The 24,617-nt window shown below is 38.3% G+C and overlaps 1 protein-coding gene across 3 annotated transcripts in view; it reads right to left on the bottom strand.

Moving 5' to 3' along the window:
• TBL1X (transducin beta like 1 X-linked) overlaps positions 1-24,617 on the bottom strand; it is a 332,695-nt gene that overhangs the window by 214,384 nt on the left and 93,694 nt on the right. For all 3 annotated transcript variants that reach the window (XM_063450157.1, XM_063450158.1, XM_063450156.1), the window contains exon 2: positions 1,756-1,831. The gene's annotated coding sequence lies outside the window, so the exon portion shown is untranslated. The remainder of the gene's footprint in view (positions 1-1,755; positions 1,832-24,617) is intronic.

Consider the following 24,617-nt stretch of genomic DNA (forward strand, 5'->3'; position numbering starts at 1 on the left):
TCTCTATTGTTCTCAGTAATTTCCCTTCAAATACACATTTTTTTTTAAAACAAACAAAGCAATAGACCTAACTAAAATAATTCAAATTTAGATTTTTTTTTTTTACTCTCTGGATAAAACTGTAGCCATATTACATAGTTATGGAAATGACAACTAATGGAGACAACGATGCATGCAACAAATGATACCCAAATGGTGACACTCAGTCTATGTGCTGAGTCTATAATATTTTGAAAGGGGTCTATTCACACAATATCAGTATTTGGTGACTTGAAATACAGCTGGCAGAATTTAAGACATAATAGAAAAGATTGAAATAAAATCCTCCAATTCCATAAAGTTGGAGATTTTATCAAACTTTTTTTATGTTATCCTAATATGTGCAATTAGCTTTTTAATGATTTGGCCATTATATGTCCGAATTATGGCATTTATTTACTAAAATAAACAGACTTGTACTACATTTCAAATCAAAAGACAAATTTTAGTTCAAAAAAAGATTTAAAAAAACTCCAACTCAACTACAGTCATAGCTTGACTGTTTTTGTATAAATTCTGTAATTCAGTTTGTAATTCACTACAATTTCGTATATAGTGAATGAACCTCTTGATTGTGCAAATCCCATTAGCCCCAAATAATACATGTGCTAAACACTTCTGCAAACCATTATTTGTTTGTTTGTTTGCTCGTTTATTTTTTTATTTTTTATTTTTTTACTTATGAGTGCAGTTAATCATATAGTATTTATTTTAATTTTATCATATTAACTGTTCTGATGTCCTGGCTCTATAAGATACAATACAAAGATTCAATACAAAATTGGTGACTAATTTTACAATGCTAATATGTATAAGAGACACGATAAAATAAAAGACAAAAATACAATCAAATTTGTTCTCTTCTTCCTTTCCAATGATCTCTGACTCATTTTCAGAGTTTCCAAAAAGCAGAGGCAGTTCAATTTGTGTTTTATTCTAGAAATTACACAAACTGACATTTTATCTCCAGTTTCTAGAGGCCGTAACCTTTAACATAGCATTGGGCAAATCAACACAATGACAGCAAGAGCAGCATTTCAGACAACTAACAAAAAACAAGCAATGTAATCACTAAACCAGATATAGCGATGTTTGCCACCTTGTTTGTTTGTGAATTGCATTTCCTATGAAGATGATCAGCCAGCCCTATATTCTGGATGAGCATAGTGGGCAAATGGATTTAATAAAAAATCTGGTTACAGATCATTTTGGTGAATTGATTTACAAAAAATGTTAAACTGTTCAATGTAAAACATTGCCGATTAGAAATGGTAATGTTGACATTGAGAAGTAAAATATACGTCTAGTTGCTGTTTTCCCACGTCAAACTTGGTCCTTCAATCAAATAAGTTTTACAGTGTTTTGCTGTGCTTGCGTATCTCACCCCCAATGCTTCTTTATGGAAAGCATTGAATTGAACAAGGACGCAGAAGAGTCAACAGGCATGCTGATTAAGATGGAGGCAGAGCGGGTGGCTGCAAGTGAGGTGTCTCAATGCGAGGTATGAGGTAAGTAATATTTTTTTAACTAAGCCTTTAAAACACCAGAGGGGTATCACAACAGCAGAAGGGAACTTATATTCCCTCCCCCCCCCCCCCAAAATATGATTATTCTTGTTCTCAGGACCTTTGAATGTAGTCAAGTTGTATTTTCCATTCACACAGCTCACTGGCACTTTTATATTTGGTTTATCAGGAAATTAAACATTTAACTTACACTGGGGACGAAGGCAACTGATCCCCGTTTTTGATCTCTTGATTCTTTATCCAAGCCAGTTTCCACTAATCAGTCCCTGTCAACAGAATGAAAAGCCAGGTTATCCTTTGATCAGAAAATATACAAATATACATACACATGCTAGTTCCCCCCACCCACACACACAAACATTTCTGTTAAACAGCTATTTCTAAATTTTCTGCAATTATTTAGTTTCAGTGTGCATCAGGTAAACTAATTTATTCATCGGTTTTGTAGACTGCATACATATAAATTGTCATTAAACTAAACATTTTGGTAACATATGGTACTACACCTACAGTCTAAAATATTAACACAATTGTGTTTGTTTTGTACAGAAAAAAATTATTAAAGTCTTCATCATTTTAAAACAATTCAACATAACAAAATAGGACATTACACAAATTAGTTGCAGGATATAAAGCACACGAACAGGGTAATTTGTGAAAGTCCATTTGGACTGCAAAATCCAGACACTGTTCACACTATCTTGTCAAATAACTTTTTTGCTAACCAAGCTTCGGGTGAATAAGTTAAGGATTTCAGCGGCTGAAATTTGGACCCAAATTCTTAAAATCTGAACCAAGATGCTTCAAATCTCGGCCCGGATTTTAAAAAATCTGAGCTATTTTCCCGTTGGCAGTGCTAGCAAGGAGGCTGATTTATAACATACAAGCTTACTCTCAGAGCTGATAGTGAGTACAGGTTACTCTCCGTACCATAACCTCTGCAATCATGCAAATTTGTTTTGGAGGTTAGAGAAACTCTTAAAGGTACTGTAGCATACAAAAAAGTGCTACACCAAACACGATAACCTCATGCCCTTGTCAGTGATTTAAAGTGGTTATGGTGCTTGGAATCTGTATGTGCTGTGAAAACCTCTTTGATGATGGAGATGTAACTCCACCTCCGGAAGCATCATTAGAGAGTCAGTATCCAACCCAGAACAAACGTTTTGGGCTGGCTATTGCATATTGGATGCCTGTCGTCAACATGCACAGCATGCTGGCGACAGATAATTAATGGCACCCCCCACCTTGCTGCACAAGTCCTCTTCTCAGCCCATTCTCCCTTACATGGGGAAAGTAACTGAAAGCATAGTCACCGAACGCAACATCACCGAACACAAGAAATGTATTGATTTCTTCGGTTTATTTTTTTCGGTTTTTGAAGGTTATACCAGGATAGTAAGAGTCAATCTGACCAGGGTTTTTATTAAAATACAATTGTTTGGTTGGAGTAACCCTTTTAATCATACTGTCTGTTTATTAAACTTCTGATTTAATAACCCCTAACCTAAGTGTAGTAAAGCAGTTAACTCATTTTAAGCTGGCTAGAAAGCATATTTTTCTTAATAAAATATGGAGAGTTAACATTTTCCAATAGCACAAATACATGTTTTTAAAAGCCAAAAAAAAATGACATTCAGAAAATATTTACACGTTACATATTAATGTATTACATTAGTCAGAACTGAGTGAGGATTTTAACGCATAAACATTCCATTTGCTATAATACATTTATTTTAATGTTAAACGTCAAGGCTGAAATTGAAATAATAAATAGAATTTTATAGACTATCCCTGGGACTCTAACATTTGTTTACCGAGTGTCTTTGCTAGAGTTGAACCGGAAATATGTTTAAAGTAGTTTCCTTTAAAACAAGCTTCATTCTTTTTTTCTTTTACTGCCTATTATTTGGATCATATAATTGTGATTTTTTTTTTAATGCTTTGTGAAGAGAGACACACTTTACAGGGCTTGCTATAATCAAAACCAGGGACAAGGCCTGCATTGCATACCAATTCTTATAATGCGGTTATAGACTAACAAGTACAGCCCTTTCTTTATAACATAACACACAAGCATCTTGCTTTTGCTATGAGGATCAGCAGATGAGCTCCGTGACCCACTTTCTGGGAATCAACAAAAAGAAAGCAGGTGTATGATTAATTGGATACCGTGATTATTATTATTTTTTTGGATTATAAACAAGAGCTTGGTAGAATAATAAGATAAAGTATTGCAGAGATCTATTTAATATTATTAATAGTAGGCACAACTCATCAAAGCAAGATTGATTTTTTTCTGTTCAAAGATGGGTAGCAAAGAACTGGTTTTTATCTCATGTTGCTTCATGTTGAACATAAATCAGATGGAAAGCATCCCCTTTTGAAACATTTACATTATTCCAGGACGTTCTTAAAGTGGAAATCTATTAAAATATTTGTCCATGTAATTACTGGGAAACAAGGGAGGGTTGGGAGACAAATTACCCAGATAATTGATAGGGGGTACAATTTAAGTGTTTACTGTTTAATCAAGATTAAAAGGGAAAAAAACACATTTACTGGGTTATTTACTAAAGTGAGAAATCATGATAAAACAAAAGGGAGACATCTCACTCTGCAAGTCCAACAGGGCAGGGCCGGATTAACATAGGGGCTGATGGAGCTGCAGCTCCAGGCCCAGGCCCATGGAATAGGCCCATTGATTTAAAAAAAAAAATAATTTTTTTTTTTTTTTTTTTACACACACTACTCTTAGAGTTGCCAGGTATTTCTCATGTATTTCTTATGGTTGCCAGCTATTTCTCAGAAGTATTTCTCAGGTATTTGAGGCTGCCTAGCCAGTGCTGGTATTGCAGTAATACTGGCGATACAAATGTCTGTCTCAGTATAAACAGAGATTATTCTGCAATACCAGCGCCGGCCAGTAGGGGTCGCTGTTTGTGTGGAGAGAGGCAGGGATAAGAAGTTACAGCATCTCCCTTCCTGCCTCTCTCTACTCACTGATCCCCGGGGGGAGCAGCTCTGCACAGAGAGTCCAGACAGCAGCTCCGAGCCTGCAAGACATGGGGACGGTGAGAGACTTGGGGACGCTGAGACATTGGGACACTGGGAGACATAGGGACACTGGGGAACATGGGGACCCTGAGACACTAGGGACACAGTCGTCCCATGTCTCCCAGTGTCCCCATGTCTCCCAGCCAGTGTCCCTAGTGTCTGTGTCCCCATGTCTCCCAGCCAGTGTCCCTAGAGTCTGTGTCCCCCTGAGACACTAGGGACACAGTGGTCCCATGTCTCCCAGTGTCCCCATATCTCCCAGCCAGCATCCCTAGTGTCTCAGTGTCCCCATGTCTCCCAGCCAGTGTCCCTAGAGTCTGTGTCCCCATGTCTCCCAGTGGCCCCTAATCTTTCAGTGTCCCCATGTCTCCCAGCCAGTGTCTCAGTGTCCCCATGTATCTCAATGTCCGTAGTGTGCCAGTATCCCTAGTGTCTCAGTATTTCCTAGTCTCCCAAAGTCCCCAAGTCTCCCAGTGTCTCAGTGTCCCAATGTCTCCCAGTGTCCCCATGTCTCCTAGTGTCTCAGTGTCCCCTAGTATAAAAGAAAAAATCTCAGGCACCCACTGTGATAGATTTAAGCAGGTTTATTGAACACCACAATGTTTCGACCTGTACTCAGGTCTTTTTCAAGTCTCAAGTGTCCCCTATGTATCACAGTGTCCCCTATGTATCCCAGTGTCTCAATGCACCATGTCTCAGTGTCTCTCAGTGTCCCCTAGTATCCCCATGTGTCACAGTGCCCCCAAGTGTCTTAGTGCCCCCATGTCTCACAGTGCCCCCAAGTGTCTGTGTTGCCTAGTATAAAAGAAAAAAAATCTCGGGCAATCACTGTGATAGATTTAACCAGGTTTATTGAACACCGCAACGTTTTGACCTGTAACCAGGTCTTTATCAAGTCTCCAGTGTCCCCTTTATATCACAGTGTCCCCTATGCATCACAGTGTCTCAGTGCCCTATGTCTCCCAGTGTCCCCTTGTGTCTCAAAGTCACCCAGTGTCCCCATTTCTCCCAGTGTCCCCAGGTCTCCCAGTGTCCCCAGGTCTCCCAGTGTCCCCAGGTTTCCCAGTGTCCCCAGATCTCCCAATGTCCCCTAGTGTCCTTGTGACATGGGGGCACAGGGAGACAGGGCCGGTGCAAGGACTTCTGTCTACACAGGCGAAGACACATTTTGCTGCCCCAAAAATTTATCTTCACCTGTCTAATATTCCCACTTTTGCCCTTCTTACCCATTTTTTTGCCTCTTTTGTGCATTTTACTACCTTTTTCTCTTGTTTACCCTTTTTGTATATTGTATCCCCTGTCTGGCATTCTTTTTTTATGTGTTTTGTGTCTTCTTCCCACTTTTCTTTACCCCCTTGCGTCACACACTCACTCGCTCATACACATACACATACACACACTGACCGTTACACACATACTGCTTACACACACACTGCTTACACACACACACTGCTTACACACACACTGCTTATACACACACACAGTCTCTTACACACTTGCACTGCTTATACACACTCACTGGCTCTAACAGACACACACACACTGACCATTACACACATACTGCTTACACACACACACACACACAATCTCTTACACACTTGCACTGCTTATACACACTCACTGGCTCTAACCGACACACACACACACACACTGACCATTACACACATACTCTTACACAGACACACACACTGGCTCTAACACACACACTAACTCTTACACAGACACACACACTGGCTCTAACACACACACTAACTCTTACACAGGCACACACACTGGCTCTAACACACACTAACTCTTACACACACTTACTGTTTCTTATAGTTGCTTATAGGTCCTGCTGCACTGTTGTAGTTTCCCTCCTCTCTCCACAGCAGTTGGCCGCCGGCATATGATGTCACATATCCAAGCAGCCTGTAGCTTAGGAAAATATTCGCCACGGTTGCTCCTTGTTGTTCCGCCCCCTTTCCTCAGTGGCTGCACGTTTCCTGGGCAGATTGCTGCAGAAATTGACCGGCGGGAGCGGAGTTCTCCGTGCTCCCGCCGGTCACTCTGACATTTTTGCGCCCCTCGGGTCCGTGCGCCCTAAGGCGGCCGCTTGTGCCGCCTTATGGTAGCGCCGGCCCTGCTGGGAGACATGGGGTCCCAGACACTAAGTGACTGGGAGACATGGGGACACTGAGACTCTTGGGGACACTGGGAGACATGGAGAAAAGGGGACACTGGGTGCCCCCTTTTTGTGTATGTTCGCCACTTTTGGCAGTTCTGGTTATGTGATTTGTGTCAGTGGCCCACCCTTTTACCCCATCCTTAGACTTCCTGCTTTACTGGACACTGCTGTTAGGGGATATGGGTTTACTTGAAAGATGAAAGCGTGAGATTAGCATAGGGCATGTGTGTTCTCATAGCTGCATCCTGTGAGTTTCCCTTCAGCACCATCTCCATCAGATACATGACGCTTGGGAGGTAGGACTGTTTTAGTGTTTTTGGTCAATAAAATTGTGTAATTAGGCCCATCATAATTGTCAGCACCAGGCCCACTGGGCTCTTAATCTGGCCCTGCAACAGGGGACCTAGTCCTCAAATTGAAGATCCAGAACATATCTCTATTGGCCACAGAGAGGAGATAATTCATTCATCACATATTGTGGGTACCATCATTCTGTCAATACCCTTGACATTAAAATGTAGTTATGTTGTTGTACTACAATAAAATGTCAAGTGACAGTCATATTTCTATTGTCACCTTCTGTACTATATGTCCCCTAATTCTCTCTTTCAGTTTCTTTCTGCCTTACCCACATACTGAATATTACAGTCAAGCAACACGATGTATGATAAATCTAATTTCACAACAGATACGTATACAGTTTTATATCATACTTATATCCCGTGACACTAGACAAAAAAAAAAAGCCTAGTTTAAAAATATAATGACAGCATTTACACGGAAGGCGTCCACATTGAAATTCTCGATTATAGGAAAGTCACCTTTTATTGGAACTCTTATTAGCTATTGTACATTTTCTTATAAACAAATGTGGAGATATTAGCCAAAGGGCAGTTTGTGCAGTGCGACTGGGTGTAAAAATGTACATGTGTTGTACTGTATGGGGATTTGATGTAGGACAAAAAAGCAATCCCTGGATGCAGGACAAAACACAAAATTCTTAACTCTGACCCATTGGGAGGTATGCACAATTAATAATAATAACAAAGTATTTAACCAGGAAAGTTTTTTTTTTTATTTTAGACATTAGTTTTAAGTCTTTAGAAATTATTTTATAATTTACACACTGCCCTCCACACACACTCCCCCACACACACTGTCCCTCATTTACACACTGCTCCACACACACACTGTCCCCCATTCACACACACTGCCCCACACACACACACTGTCCCCCATTCACACACGCACTGTCTCCCATTTACACACTGCCCCCCACACACACTGCCCTCCAATTCACAAACTACCCTCCCATTTACACACTGCCCCAACACACACACGGTCCCCATTCACACACTACCCCCCCACAAACATTACCCCTTATTCACACACTGCTCTCCCATTCACAAACTTCCCTACCATTTACACACTGCCCCCACATACACACAGTTCCCCATTCACACATTCCCCCCCCACCCCCACACACAGTCCCCCTTTTATACACGGATCTATACACACACACACACGGTCCCCCATTCACACACTGCCCTCGCATTCACAAACTACCCTTCCATTTACACAATGCTCCCCACACACTCTGTCCCCCATTCACACCCCATTCACACATGCTCCAAACACAACACTGCTACCCTCTCACACACACTGCACCCCTCACACACACTGTACTCTTCACACACAGTACCTCCCATATACACACACTGCACCCCTCACACACATTGCCTCCCATAGACACACTGCATCCCTCACACAGACATACGGCCTCCCATGCACACATTGCCCCACTCACACTCACACATTCATACCTTACACACACTGCACCCCCCTTTTACACACACTTCATCTCTCACACACACTCAAACCCTTACACACACACACACACACACACACACACACACTATCCACTACTACATGCTCTATCCCCGTTTACTCCTGACACCATAACCACTACAGAGAACTGTAGTGGTTATTGTGCCTGGATTGTTTCTTTAAATAACTTACCCGTGCCCCTCCTGAGATTTGGTTCTGGATCCGCCCCTGGTTGCCAGTGACCTAGTCCACATTACTAGCATTGTCCATAATGGTGGGACCTGTTTGGAAAAGTGGCGTGCCTGCCCACTGACAGACTGGCTGGCCCTTAGTCTTAAATACCATGCACTGAGCGCTGCGGTGCTACCCAGGAAAAATTCCATGTTCTATAGAAAATACAGTTTATTTCCTTGATATCTTCCCTGAATTCTTGAGGATCTAATTTTGAAAAGATGTAATTCCTGTGTTTTATCTTACACACAACAAGGGGTTTAAACTAACAAGGTAATTGTTTTACGGTTCTGTACCTGGGGAAATGAGATTGGAGATCTCAAGAAGCAAATTGCAAGATTGAGGGAGATCGACAATCTTGAGAGGAGTCTGTTGCTCACTGAGCAGAGTTTAGTGGGGACAGGTAGTGGAGTAATAGGAGATAAGACAGATGGGGAACAGGTACATAGCTAGGTGACAGTGGGGTGAGGAAGCAGGGGGGGAGGGAAGAGGAAAGGGCTAGCTAGTCCTGATTTTGTGCAACCTAGCCGATTTGCCTGTTTGAGTGAAGATGTTGGGAGCATCAGCTCAGGAGTAGCTGTATTAGACGAAGCTGTTCCTTCAAACAGCCGAGGGATGAAAATTAGGCTAGACAGGTTGTGGTGGTAGGGGACTCTATTATTAGGATGGTAGATAGGGCAATCTGCCGCTCTGATCGGCTCAACTGGACAGTTTGCTGTCTCCCAGGTGCTCGGGTCCGGCATGTTGCTGACAGAGTGGATGGATTATTGGGAGGGGCAGTGGTGTCTCCTGGTTTTGTGCTGCCCTAGGCAACACTCTGCGGAGCGCGGGGGAGCTGAGCTGAGCGCTAAGGGGAAAGTGTTCCCTCGCCAGTGCTGCACTACCGACCAACCGGATTGTTAGTTAGCCGCCAGGCTAACAAGACATTTGCCCTGGGCATTTGGGGGTGGCTTTTTTTGCCGCCCCTTGAAAGTGCCGCCCAGGGAAAATGCCTTGCTTGCCTCGCGGCTAATACGTCCATGGGGAGGGGCTGGGAATGACCCAGCAGTCATGGACCATATTGGTACCAATGACAAAGTAAGAGGAAGACGGAAGACCCCAAAGAATGATTTCAGGGAATTAGATAGCAAAGTTAAGAAAAGGACCTCCAGGTGGTATTCTCTGAGATACTACATGAGATACTACGCGCTACAGTAGAAAGGCAGCGGGAGATTAGAGAGATCAATAAGTGGCTGAAGTCTTGGTGCAGGAAGGAGGGTTTGGGGTTTTTAGACCACTGGGCCGACTTTGCGCTTGGGAACAACCTTTATAGCAGTGATGAGTTGCACCTAAACGGGAGAGGGTCTAAGGTGCTGGGGGATAGGATGGCTAGAATGTTGGATTAGATTTTAAACTAGTAGTGGGGGGAGGGTCATAGCAATCTACAAAATGGAGATAGGACAGAAAGGAGGTGGGATTTAGCTCAGTATAAGGGGGATGGAGATAGGGGAGGGGAAAGCTCAGAACAGAGAAGGTATGTAATGTTGATAATCTACAAAAAGTACAATTGACTCATGATAATATTAAAGGGACACTATAGTCACCAAAACAACTTTAGCTTAAGGAAGCAGTATTAGTGTATAGATTATATTCCTGCAGTCTCACTGCTCAAATCTCTGCAATTTAGGAGTTAAATAGCTTTTGTTTCTGTCCATGAAGCCCTAGTCCAGGGGTAGGCAACCTTTTAGCAGCACTGTGCCGATATAGGGTTGTGATGTCCCGTAGCGTGCCGATCCTATTTTTTTAAATTGAGGTGTGTATGCTGCCGTATTCTGCTTGTTATTTTTACTGTAATTGCTTTGTATTGTGTATTTGTGCATATATGAGCTATTATATTGTATATGTTCATTAGTAGTTTATGGTGTTGTGTATGATACATATGAATGTGGACTGTGTATGAGGGCTGCTTGTGGACTTGTGTGTGGATGGAAATGTCACATTGTGTGTTTGGTAGTGTGTGGGGGCTGTTTGGGGTATTGCATGTGAGAGGCTGCATGTGGGGTTGTGTGCATGTATGTGGATTGTTAGTGGTGTTGCGTTTGTGGGGATTGTGTGTTGTGTGTGTGTGTGGGCTGTTCATATTATTTGTATGAGGGGAGGGTTATTCTGCATTTCTGTGTATATCTAGCAGTGTGGGTGGGTTCCCTGGGTTCCAGTGGGGACTAGGCTGGCCAGCTACAGGTCAAGGACAGAAGCTGAGATAGCTGTCGAGGGCTGCTCTACTACAGTGTGGATTCCCATTCACAAGTGCTGGGAGGAAGTGATCTGAGATCACTTCCTCTATGTGCTTCAATGCATAAATTGAGGATTGTCCTTCACCACCTCTTCGTATTAGCAGATATCTGATGTTTTACTGGGACTCCTGATAGGCCAGAGTGCGTTTGGCGCTAGCAGCCTTGAGTGCCGTGCAAAGACACCTCGAGTGCCGTTGCCTACCCCTGCCCTAGTCACACCTCCCCTGGCTGTGACTCACACACCATGCATGAACAAAAATGGTTTCACTTTTGATTAGATATAACTTACTTTAAAAGTTCTTATTTCCTGCTCTCTAAAGTGAACTTTTTAAAGTGAATGCTTCTGTTGGGTCTAGCAAGCTATAAACAGTGCAGGGGATAATACATTTTAAATTAAATAGAATTTGCAATGAAGGAAGTAAAAGCATTAGCTGACTCTTTACAGGAAGTGTTTAGAAAGATTGGGAGGTGTGACTAGGGTGCATAAATAAAGTGATTTAACTCCTAAATGGCAGTGAGACTGCAGGGAAATGATCTATACACCAAAACTGCTTCAATAAGCAAAAGTTGTTTTGGTGACTATAGTGTCCCTTTAAATGTATGCTTACTAATGCAAGGAGCCTAAATAACAAAATGGGGGAACTAGAGGCAATAGCATACACTAAACAATATGATATAGTAGACATAACTGAAACATGGTGGGATGAGACACATGACTGGGCAGTTAACTTAAATGGGTACACAAAAAACAGGAAAGGTGGTGGGGTATGTTTGTATGTCAACCATGAGTTAAAGCCAAGTCTTAAGAAAGTGGAATGTGATAAGGGAGATGTGGAAGCTTTATGGGTAAATATCTGCTTGCGGCAAAAGAAGGGAAATCAACTATTGGTTGGGATATGTTATAAACCACCTAATCTTAATATTGATGAGAAACAACAGCTGTTTGAGCAAATTGAGAAAGCTGCAAATCTGGGCAACACGTTAATTATTGGAGATTTTAATTACCCGGACATAAATTGGGACAGATGGACTAGTAGTTCAGCAAAATGAATTAGGTTTTTGAACTTGTTAAAAGACGCCTTCATGTCACAACTTGTACAAGCACCAACTAGAATGGATGCTTGTCTGGACCTGGTTCTAACAAACAATTTGTGCCAGATTAGGCATTCTTATGTATTTAATTTTAGGACGTCTGTCTGTCTGTCGGTCTATCTATCTATTTTTCTAGGGCATAAATTTTATATTTTTGGGTATGCTTTTCAAATTACTTCATATTTGTTATAAAGTTTTAAAATGCTTATTTTAGAATATTGAAATATCAAAAAATGGATCAATATATATAAAAAAAATCTAAATATTAAATCATTTAAAAAATGTATCCAAACATTTTAAATCCTTTGAAAACCTTATCCAAAAATATTGGATAATATCTTATATTAATCCCCAGTTAATATTACTGACTTGCCATGTGCAATAATGCTCATTGAGCATTGTGCTTTATTTTTTTAAGAGTACAAATATAAGAGTGTCTATTTGCCTCCTAAGTGAAACATTTCTGCTCCTGAATCCTATAAGCAGTTGGGTAGTACGAATTATTAATACTAATGCCGTTTGATTAACGTCCAGTTATATTAATTGTATGTATATATTGTTTGCATATATTCTTATATTGTATTGTTTTATTTAAGTGCTGCATCTATAAAACAGATTAAATGTGCAATGTATCTGGTGCTACAACCGATCTTTTGTATAGAAAGAAAGTGTAAAAATACTGCAAAATTTTAAATGAACAAAATGCGGCTAGTAACATCGTGATATCAATCAATTTTATAGGGATACAGAAAAAGTCCTGGAGGAGGCATGAGCATATCAAAAAACTAAATAAGAGTGAGATGAAATGGATATTTGACATGTAAACCCTTTCTCCTGAAGGATTTAATATTGATCTTGAGATTTATAACTATATTTAATGGATCCCTATTTGTAGTTTTATTCTATATTTATGTATTTTTTTAGTAGTATATCGACATTAGTATGTGTATTCTTTTTGCCACTTAAACAGAATTTTTAACCCTTTTTTATCTTTAAATTTTAAGGTATGTACTTGTCAATGCTTTATATAGACTAAGGACTTTGTAAAATAGCCGCCGGGAACCGAAAACAAAGATGTGTACCGATAGGAGGACTAATATGGCATCCGCTAAAGTTAAATGGCTGCCAAATCACATCTGACTGAACCCAAAATTAGGTTATACAACTTTGCGAGGACCAATATGGCAACCGCGAAGGTAGTAGGGTAGTGTAAGTAAAGTGCCGGAAGCGACACGATGGACATGTAATGGGGGAAACACTCAAAAAAGTGCACAAAATCGGCTTTAAGAAAGGAAACTGTTTTCCATTGTTGCATGCATCTGAGGACGACGGGAACATTGAAACTCATTGTGCTCTTGTCGGGCTGGCATTATGGTACTATACTTACTTTTTATGTTAATTGAAAATTATTTTATTACCTTTTTCTAATTAATGGTGCCTTTTATTCCTTATTCTGAAAGGTCTATCTACTGGATGAATACTTGCTCTGGATCCAATATTTCCACCCATGCTGAAATACTTGAGCACTTTTAGGCTAAAGAAAATTCACATCTAACAAAGTGTTACTTACTGTGTGTGAGCTTCATAACATGGACAAATAAAAATTAAACAAATTGCGATGAACAAATTAGGATAAACTGAAAGAAGATGAAATTAATTAACTGTGGAAATCCTGATCTTCCATAGAGAACAAACTGTATCTATGTTAGAACCTGGCATTAACATGGTTACTCAATAGAATAAGAATTGAGCAGGAACCTATTTCAGGCCAAAATAGGTGGAAAAAAAGGCTGGGTTGGAGTATTTTTCCAATTTAGCTTTTTCACCAAATAAAATAAACATAACAAAAAAAAAAAAATCCTTGTTAATCCCAACAATTCCACGATTAGTACTTAATCCTGCAACACACCCCAAAACGTCCTATTCCTTTGGTGTGAGAATACAGGTTACTTGTTGCCAGAACACATGTCCCAGTCACACATGAACCATTATATTTATTTTTTATTACTACAGACTTTGTATTATATATTTTTCTTGTAAGCACAATCACTGTCACTGTAAAAAAAATAATAATATATAGATATTTTTTTTTCTGTAGAATAATTGATATTTTATGATAAATAATATTTTCATTTGGTTTCTATAATTTCTTGTATTACACAGAATAATATTTTCTATGTATTTTGGCTAATAAGCCCTTGAATTATATGACATATTTTGGACCTGTTATTGGTATTATAGGCAAAATGTGCACTGACCATGTTGTTTTTTAATATCCCAGTTTGACCTTGATTTCATTAAAAAGTTTCACCCAACAAGAGCCAACAAAATTACTTTTTGTTTGTGTTAAGTAGCAATTGCTTGCACAGCACTATATCTACATCCTGAATGCGTTGACATAGCTGGTTTAGTATGAAGCAAATAACAAGGAATCTAAATAGCAGTGTGAGTTATATTTATGAATATTTATCTGTGACAGTTCTGATGGGATGACCATATTTTATATCTGACACTGTGACAAGCATTTAAGAAGATTAATCTTAGGGGTGGAGGGGAGTATGCAGAAAGAGATAACGCCAAGGTTCAATTTTTTAAATATATTTCACTTTCATATAACAAGTCAAAATTTCAAAAAAATATAGCTGCTTCAATAAAACCTACTTTTTTTAGTGTTTGATATATATTCACCTACATATTTTTTTTTTTTATATCAAAGGAAATCTGTGCACAAGAGCCACGGACTAAAATGTTATTCAAGGACTTGATCTACCCATGGCACTTAAAATTAACGATCATATTCAAGGCATATGAGCACCATACTGTTCCATGCAGCAATATAGAATATATTGGTCATTATGTTTCATTGCAGATATATACAAACCATAGTCATATGCACATATAAACTCGACAGACATGTAGGCACCCATAAAACTCTGCACTGTGCATGTACAAACAGGACATGCAGGCATTTCTAAAACACTCTACATTATATATTTATATATATATATATATATATATATATATATATATATAATATCCAATAGTACCCAGCACACACACTCACAAAAAGTCAAAAAATGCCGGGTGCATTCCAGCCATAGCCAAAAATATGTAGAGATACAAAAAATGAAGGCTTGCACTCACGGTCTGTTGTTTGAATTAAAACAATTCTTCTTTGTTCAAATTTGCTTAAAACATGGTTGCTGTCATCTCATCAACATTTCAGCCACATCAGTGGCTTTCATCAGGATCAACTCAGCATGTTGAGTTGATCCTAATGAAAGCCACTGATGTGGCTGAAACGTTGATGAGATGACAGCAACCATGTTTTAAGCAAATTTGAATAAAGAAGAATTGTTTTAATTCAAACAACAGACCGTGAGTGCAAGCCTTCATTTTTTGTATCTCTCTCTCTCTCTCTCTATATATATATATATATCTCAAAATATGTATAAGGCGCACTCACAGGTCATCTTGAAAAAGGCCCTATAAGGGTCGAAACGTCGATCACCGAAATGTTTTTTCTTGCATATGTAATTTGCACCAAAGAATAAATTAAACTACTTATTAGGACCTGTGAGTGCACCTTGTACATATTTTGATATTCATATTGGACGCTGAGGTTTGCACCCAGGCAAGAACAACGTATTGGTCATTAAAGGGTGAGTGCCAAGTTCACTTTCTTTTACTTTCTTTCATATATATATATATAAACTATACTCCTTGTAAGTTGGGCATTCCATGAATATATAAAACCATATCAACATGGTTTAGCTCATCTGGCTAATGTGAAGGGAAGGACAATGGCCCTCAACTGTCTCTATAACAATTATTACGTTGGAAAACAACTTTATATTCCTGTTTATTTCACTTTCCTTACAGTGCTTCTGAATTTATGAATTGTCTATGGTATTAATGGAGGATTCTGATTACTTATGGTAATTTTCATGGCATACTAACAGATATATAGATGTTTCTATGTAAAAACACACATTATACCACACTATATGCTTTAATTGTATTAATCATGAGATCGATTTAAAGTCACATGTATCATTTTTTTTTCACTGAAGTTGAAACAATCCTTCCTACTTGTTATTCAATTCACTGATTGAAGTATGAGTGTTCTGATGCTAGACAAACTGTATATTTCATTCTTGGAAAAGCAGTAAATGTTCTGTTTCATTTTCATAGAACATGGCCTTCTTACAAGAGGAAATATTAGTCATAAAAAAAAAAAAATAATAATAAAAATCAGAGATCCCTTCTGGAGTAGGCTATAATGCTTATACATACACCGCACCTTCTATTCAAGGGAACATTGTTAATGAAACCTACTCATGCTAGCTCCCTTCTCATGGTATCACTCATCCCATTTTACCTCTTCCGAGTTACTCTTGATCCTAACTTGTTAACTGTTAGAAGTCCAGTATAAATGCCCTAATGTTTTTATACCTAACTCAGATCACACTTCTACTGTACCTTACCCAACTAGAATAAGACATCAAGAACTTTACACAAGTGTCTCTGCTCCACCATTTTCCTCTAGGAACAAGTTCATGATAAATACATAAATTAAAAAGTGCAGAAACTCAGCAGCACTGTATGTTAACTCCGGTACAATGTATTACAATGCATCGATGTGTTTAATGTACACGTTTTCTACTCAATGCACGCAAAAATAAAAAAAAATAAAGAATTTAAAAAAATGTCAAAAAATATGAGATTATTGCAACTCAATAAACTAAATGGCACAATGTTTAGAGGACTTGTATTTTAACTTTATTAAAATCTTCTGTTATATTAAAAAAATTAAGCAAACAATATGTTTTGATCATCCATGCTAACAGCCTAGACTATGTTAATCACTGGTCATGGCGAAAATTATCAGCGCAGTTTCTACTGTTAATGGGTGCCAGGCCACGTCTCATGTTAATGGGGTTCTGGAAAAACCTCAGCCTTTGTGTGTCTTTATATCAGGTCAGTATGCAAAGCTACACTTTTCTCTTCCTGTCAACCCGCCATATCTTTGCCGGTTCATGCAAATCACCCAAATCATTCATCTCACAACCCCCTATCCTTAATTTTTTGTCAGTCTCTACCTCCGCTCTCCTTTTCCTTTATGCCCGTTTCTACTCTTAGTTAATCTATTATCCCAGTGGTTCCCAAACCTGTCCTCATGGCCCACCAACAATCCAGGCTTTATGTATTTCCCCTTTTTTATTCCAGTGGTGATATAGACATAACCTGGATGATTGGTGGGTCGTGAGGACTGGTTTGGAAACTACTGTATTATCTTTTTTATTTGTGAAGATCTACCTCTACACTCCTTTTCCTCTATGTCAATATGTTATTACCTTGCTTTCATATCAGTCCTTTTCTGTACACCTTGCACTTTATACCAGTCTTCCTCTTCGTGAGCTGCACTTTACAGAAGACCCCACTGTATCATTGTCTTTATTACAGTTCCCTTACATCCATCATTCTCATTATGCCCATTCATTATGATTTCTTCAGAACGCACCACAGACCAGCCACAAATTACACTTGACCTGATGTCACTGTGGGACCTTATGATGCCACTCCTATGCACGCTATATATCAGATCAAGTGAGACCAGATCTATAGTAAAGTGAGCTGACTGCTGGAATCAGGAAGATTTCAAAAACAGCTACATTAAGGCAATAGCAGAAGCTATTGAGCCCCTTTGAAATGTTAATGTCATGTCTTTCATGCCTTAAAAGAGAAAATGTTGCTATGGAAAGTGGGCATACTTTATTGCTTTAGTAAAAGACGATGTCAACTAGACATATAAGGTGGTGTGTACTAAGCAGCTGTGAATAAAATAACCAGCAGAGTGAACAGTGTGCAAATACAACATACATACTTGATTTTCAAAGAATGATCATTCTGCCTAATTTACCATTTGCTAGTTAACCAACAAAAGCCAATTCAGCTAACAAACCTCTACTGGTTTGAAGATTAAAAATGCTTTCTAAAAATTATGTAAGTTAAAATGGTAACGAACCTGTTGCAATAGTTGTACGTTGCAAACATGAAAAAATATAAAAGCAACCAAGAAATATAAATCGGACTAAATAATAGTTCCCATGGTACTCAACCCATGTGCGTTAGGTAGAAATTCATGCATGTTTGTTTTCTGCCTCTGTACCTCTTTTAAAAGAACCTGGTATGTACTTTTATGGGTCTCTAGAAATGTTCCAATGTTATAGATATAGATAAGACTGGTACTTTATAAATGCTTACCTGTCCTTAGCTTTAAAAATACACTTATTTTTCTCAGAGTATTATTGCAGTTTCACAGTTATGTAAAATGCATTCATATTTTATTGTTTTTCGATAAAAGTCTGTTTTGGTTCCCTTTGTTTTGTGTTGCTATGGTGATTAGTTATTCATTTCTAGTTTGCATTGTGGTCATTGATTTATATAGTTACATTTATGTTGGACTCTTGACAAATGGTCTAGAGAAATGTCATCTGTACAAGTCTGATAACTTTCATTATTATTCTCGTATTTCTAAAGCACCAAACCGAACCCACAGTGCTGTACAAAAGGGTTTTAGAAGATAAAAAGATTCATTATCTTCTATCATAGTTTTTTTGTCCAACCATTAACATATTATCAATGTTGTTTTTTGCCTGTTGACTACCTTGAACAATAAGCAATAAATTGAGACTTAGGACTGTGGATGCTCTCCGAAAGGCAACACCATGAATAATGGTACATAAAGCATGCGCTAATATCATATAATTAATTATTTGAACATGCCAAATACTATAATTATATTATTTGAATGTAAAAATTAATTATTTGAACAAGCCAAATACTATATTTATATTATTTGAACATATAATTCATTATAATTCATTATTTGAACATGCCATATAATTAATTTTCTGAACATGCCAAATGCATAATAAACCTCAGGTATATCTGTTCTGATACAGCTTAAAAGTACCAATCATTTGTGTGTGGATGTCGCTGAATTCTATTGAGTAACGTCACCTCCCCTGCTCTTCTTCACTTTGACTTTTAACTGTCAAATATGACATATACCAAAGAAGAGTAGTTTTTAATTTGGCGTTATGAAACAGCAACCATCTTGGTTTTATCAATACTCCTACTAAAATACTACTGGGCAACGCATAATGGTTGAACCGCTAGTTGCCCCTCAAAGACAATTTTAGTATTTAAAAGAGGAGATTAATTTAAAGAAAACAGACTTAAACACTTAAAGGGGCAGTATAGGCACCCAGACCACTTCATCTCAAGTCCTGTAGTTTTGTCCCCACGATGTTAGACATTGCTGTTCTGCAGAACTGCAATGTTTACATTGCAGGGTTTAAATGCCTCTAGTGGCTGTCACTCAGCCACTTAGGGTGCTTCAGATTGTCTCATAGATATGCGCACTAGCCTCCTAATGCTTTTCTTATGTGAAAGCATTGGAATGGCTGAGATCATTGTACGACCGCTTTTTAACTTCTTACAAGGGGTGCCAGCGACCTAATCTTTTAACAGCAGGCGTGGCAGGTGGGCTTACCCTCTCATGGCCTTTGGAGGTAAGTAAAAACCTCCATTTGTTTAAAAATACATAGGGATGTGGAAAGAGCGCAGGTAACTTTTTTCTTTGGTTTTTACTATATGTATTTTGGCTGATGTGTACTATAGTCAGGAGTAATGGGAGTTTGAGCGCAGGACTAGTTTCTTTGTACCTTTAATTAGTTTAACTACGTAACTACTTAGATTAATGCCCCCACCACTCCCCCTCCACTGAATCCCAATGTTATTATTGTGAAGTCATCAAGTTTAACTTTTGTCCAATCGAATGCTCCTCATTAAGCAACATTGGGTAAAATATGGCACATGCACAGCATCAGCCTCAATCCTTTGTAATATACTTTAACTCTCAATGGGTGGGCAGTGATAGGCTGAGTGTGTCAGCTGATGCTCTATGCCAATCACCACCAGCCAGGCAGAAGAATAAAAAGAAGTTCAATGGTCACAGGAGGATGGACAGATGATGTGCAGGGGACTCAACATCAGGGCTAAACTGTTCAATAACAGCATAACCCCTTGAGGTACGGCGGAGCTAAGGGACTCCTCACCTTAATACAACTTAATTAAGTTTAATTTGTTTTATGCGATGAGATTCCATTTATTATGTATTTATTCTGATAATTTTATGGGCCGAAGGACAGGAACATGGCAAGTATGCTACTCGAAAAGTATGAAAAATACTAACAATATAAATTAATTGCAAAATCTCTTACAGTGTATATTTGTTTTTTAATCTTTGCTAAATCCTTTAATGTCTCTTTACCAGAATATGGGTCATATATCGTAGGTCTTAGGACAACAGGATAAAACAGCATGTATCTTTATAAATGTTAATTAGACAGCTGGCTTGTCTTAAAAGTAATGGAGGCATAAATATTGCTTATGTGGACTAATCTGATAAATCTATCTTTTATTTTTTTTATACCAACACCAAATACTAACCTTACAGCAACACTTAAATGACTGAACAAAGACATTTTTTTTTGTATGCAGTGGGTGCACAAGCCAAGTAAATGAAAAATGGTTCAGCTCCAAAACTTTCCTAAAACTATGAAAAGGAGAAATAAATTGGCAGTCCCAACCTTTCATGGGAGGGTCCACCCTTTGGGAAAACCTGCTCCCTTGCTGCCCACCTCCATCGCAGCACGTACAGATATTATTCTGCTCTTTCAACCAGACAGGAAATGTTTCACAAATTTCATAATGATATATATGGGGTTATTTTTGTCTAAATTATCTATCTGCCTTCAATTCACACACGTGAATGCAACATCATCTCAATTTTATAAAAAAATTATTAAATCACGCACTGTCTAACGGTCCAGGATCTAGAGGGACAGTCCCAATGCGGGTCCCTTATCTTGTCCTTATCTAGTTGTTTTTGTCTGGGATGCTTGAAGGATTTTACCAATAGCTTAGTGATTGTGCATTATTAAGCAAAAGAACAATCTTTATATTTCCTTGGAAAATCCTCCCTTTGAATATAACAATAATACAATTTTGGGCACCTGTTCATTTAGGTTACTTGGAACTGGAAAAGACAACTCAGTTCTTAGCAAAACACATTGAAATTAATTAAGGGAATGGAATATTTTAGTTCCAAGTGAAAGATTTCCAAATTTGTTCTGGAATGAGAAGTGACTATCTAAACACACTGGAAAAAGGAATGGTTACAATTAAAAAGTTTAGTCGAGCTATGTGAAAATAATTCTTTAGGTACCATTCATACATCTACTGCATTCCACTGACATTTGGGTTTCTCGCGGTTAGGGAAGTCCCCTTTTTTGTTGAGCCTGGAGAAGCTAGTGTGTGAATAGTGTTTACTATAATTTTTTGTAAAATATTGCATGAAATTAAGGTCGAGGTAGAAAAGAACATTTCTTATATAGTGGATGAAATTCGATTTTTTGCAATATAGAGAGTTATGATTTGCAGTTCAATCAAGGTAATTAGAATTCATTTTTCCAGAACCCTTCATATATAAAGCTCAGCCGATCAAAGACTTGATAAGGCTCCCAGAAGAACTGAAACCTTGCGTGTGGTTGGTGAATAAAAGGTTTATCTCCTTGTACATCTACCCAAAGTATTGAATACCTTTGACATTTGTATTTCTTGTAGATTGGGGAGTCCCCTTTTGTTCGTGTGATTTAGAGATGATGGTATGTTAGCGGAGTACTGTTTGCTAGGTTATATACTTTAAGGCTATATGTTAAAATATTTCATATTTAGCAGAGGAAATTAAAATGTTTTTCAATTAACATGGTAAAGAGTTGGAATTCAATAATAGCTGAAAAAAAGTGTATCAGGTTATTCACTAAAGTGAGAATTTGTAGTGAATTTCATATTTAAAGTCAAAATAGTTGAATTGGAAACATTCTCTAAGTCAGCTACGCTTTCTGTTCAGTTACACTGCCCTTAAATTAGAAATTAACATTGAATTTTCACTTTAGTAAATAACCCTATATATGTTTTTTTTTCAGGCAAGCATCAGATTTTTTTAACCTCATTGACTACGTAGGTTAGGGATGTCCATGGGCAAAAGGTTTGGTACAGCACTTCGAAAATCCGGGACTTCGGCTCTTCCGAAATTCAGAACTTCGACAATTTGGGAAGTCGGCACTTCGGTTTGGCACTTCCGAAATTCGGCACTTCAGCACTAACCCTACCCCTAAACCTAATCTCAACCCCTAACCCTACCCCTAACCCACACCTTAACCCTAACCCTACCCCTAACCTAACCCCAGCCTTATCCCTAACCCCAACCCTACCTTTAACCCTACCCCTAACCCTACTAGGGGTAGGGGTAGGGGTAGGGACAGGGTTAGGGGTAAGGTTAGGGAAGGGGTAGGGTTAGGGAAAGGGTAGTGTTAGGTCAGAGGTAGGGTTAGGGGTTAGGTTAGGGTTAGATTCATGTCATCATTCCCTTAGTTTTCCCTCTCTCTCCTGTTTAGCCACTTTTCAGAAATCCGAAGCACTTCGGCACTTCCGAAATTTGTCCCTTCGGTAATTCAGAAATTGCCGAAATTCATCCGAATTTAAATTCGGACCAAAACAAATTGCACATGTCTAACGTAGGTGCACAATGATAAAAAAAAAAAAAAAACATTTAATGAAACTATACATTAACCTATATATACTTTTCTTATATCTAGTTTTCTTACATTAATGTGAAAAAATATTGGGCAAATGTATCTTTAGCTCATAAACATGTGGTGACTTTTAGCGTTGATTTTTAAAAATGAGCGCACATCATCTGTGTCTTTCTGCATGGTATTTGGTTGCATTCGATTAGAGTACAGTATTTATACGGATGTTATTAATATTTCTGTCAAGAATGGTTCAAGGATGAGGGCACTCTGGTGTGAGGGGGAACCACACACTATGCAAGATATTGTAATTTATCTGAAAATTACATCATTCACTAAAACTTTAAAAATCACCTTGTCAGCATATGGAAGCAAGATACTAGTCAGCCACCTAACAAAAGGTACAGTTGAAAAGGTTAGTCAGGGGTATTACTTGACCTGAGAATGGTCAGGCTTAACACATAGGTAGAAATATGAAAATAGCTAAATACTAACCAAATCCTGGCCAGGATTAGACTACCAGAGGGTAAATAGGTTCTGCTAAAAAGAACATATGACAAAGATAAAAAAGAGAGAGAAAGTCAGGGTTGGTACACAGAAACACTGGACTCGACAAAGTCAATATCAGGGAATCAGCCAGGCCAGGAACATCAAGAGAGATTAAACTTAAATTTAAAATCAAAAATGCTAAGAAATTATTTCTCTTAAGAAAAACGTAAACACACAAGGACTGTACAATTATGTACAATTAGTCAGACTACAGGTAAATTAAAATGGCAAAAAAAATAATTTGTAATACTGTCATATCGGTTTGTTTTTTAGTATTATCATGCATATAACCATGATCCTTAATAAACTATGTAACACATTTGTTTGAATTATAAGTCTTCATATCAAAATGGGTTTAAAAAAACAAGAACAAACTAATAACACTTAGAAAAAAAAAGTGGAAATATATAAAGTTAAAATTCTGTGATGATTATAAATAGGTAAATATATCAATAAACTATTATGCCTTCTTTCATACTTGGGATATTGCTAGATTAACACGGGTCAAGTAACGTCCCCAAAAATGTCAGATCGTAATAGTGTTTAAAATACTGAACATAGTGGTGTGATGTCATTCAATAAGAAGGCCTGGTTGTTTTTTACATGGGCATCAATGTATAATGTAAGGCTGCGCCAATACGAATAAAATAGTCTTAGAAAGGGTAGGAGGTCTCGCTAGAGTAGCAGAAGATAATCAGGGAAACTTGATAAGACGTATTCTTTTTTTTTATCCCATTTTGAGAAAGCCACATCGGCAAAACGCATCTTTGGATGTTTTGAAATTAACTTTTACTACTGAATAAAGGAATTCTTTTGGACACATAGACCTGGTTTGTGCCAATTTCCTTAAAATTTTATTTACCATTTTAAAATATATTTGATAATATATTTCCTTTGCTACTTGGCTTTTTACTACTAATCAAAAGAAATCTGAGGTAGGGATTATACCACCAGGACTGATACCATCGAGCAGTAAGCCTGCCCTACACTGTTACTCCAAGTAAATCCGAGGTGGGGATCACTTAAACTAAACTTGACCAAAACTGAAATTCTGGTCTTTCCTCCCTCAAGTGTTGTTACTCCTGTGTCTGCCTCCCTCCACGTCAATGGTTCTACCATCAGCGCCACCACGCAGGCTCGCTGCCTAGGTGTTCTCTTTGACTCCGACCTCTCCTTAAAGCCTCATGTTCAA

Source organism: Pelobates fuscus, chromosome 1 (assembly GCF_036172605.1).
Source record: "Pelobates fuscus isolate aPelFus1 chromosome 1, aPelFus1.pri, whole genome shotgun sequence".
Taxonomy (NCBI): Eukaryota; Metazoa; Chordata; class Amphibia; order Anura; family Pelobatidae; genus Pelobates; species Pelobates fuscus.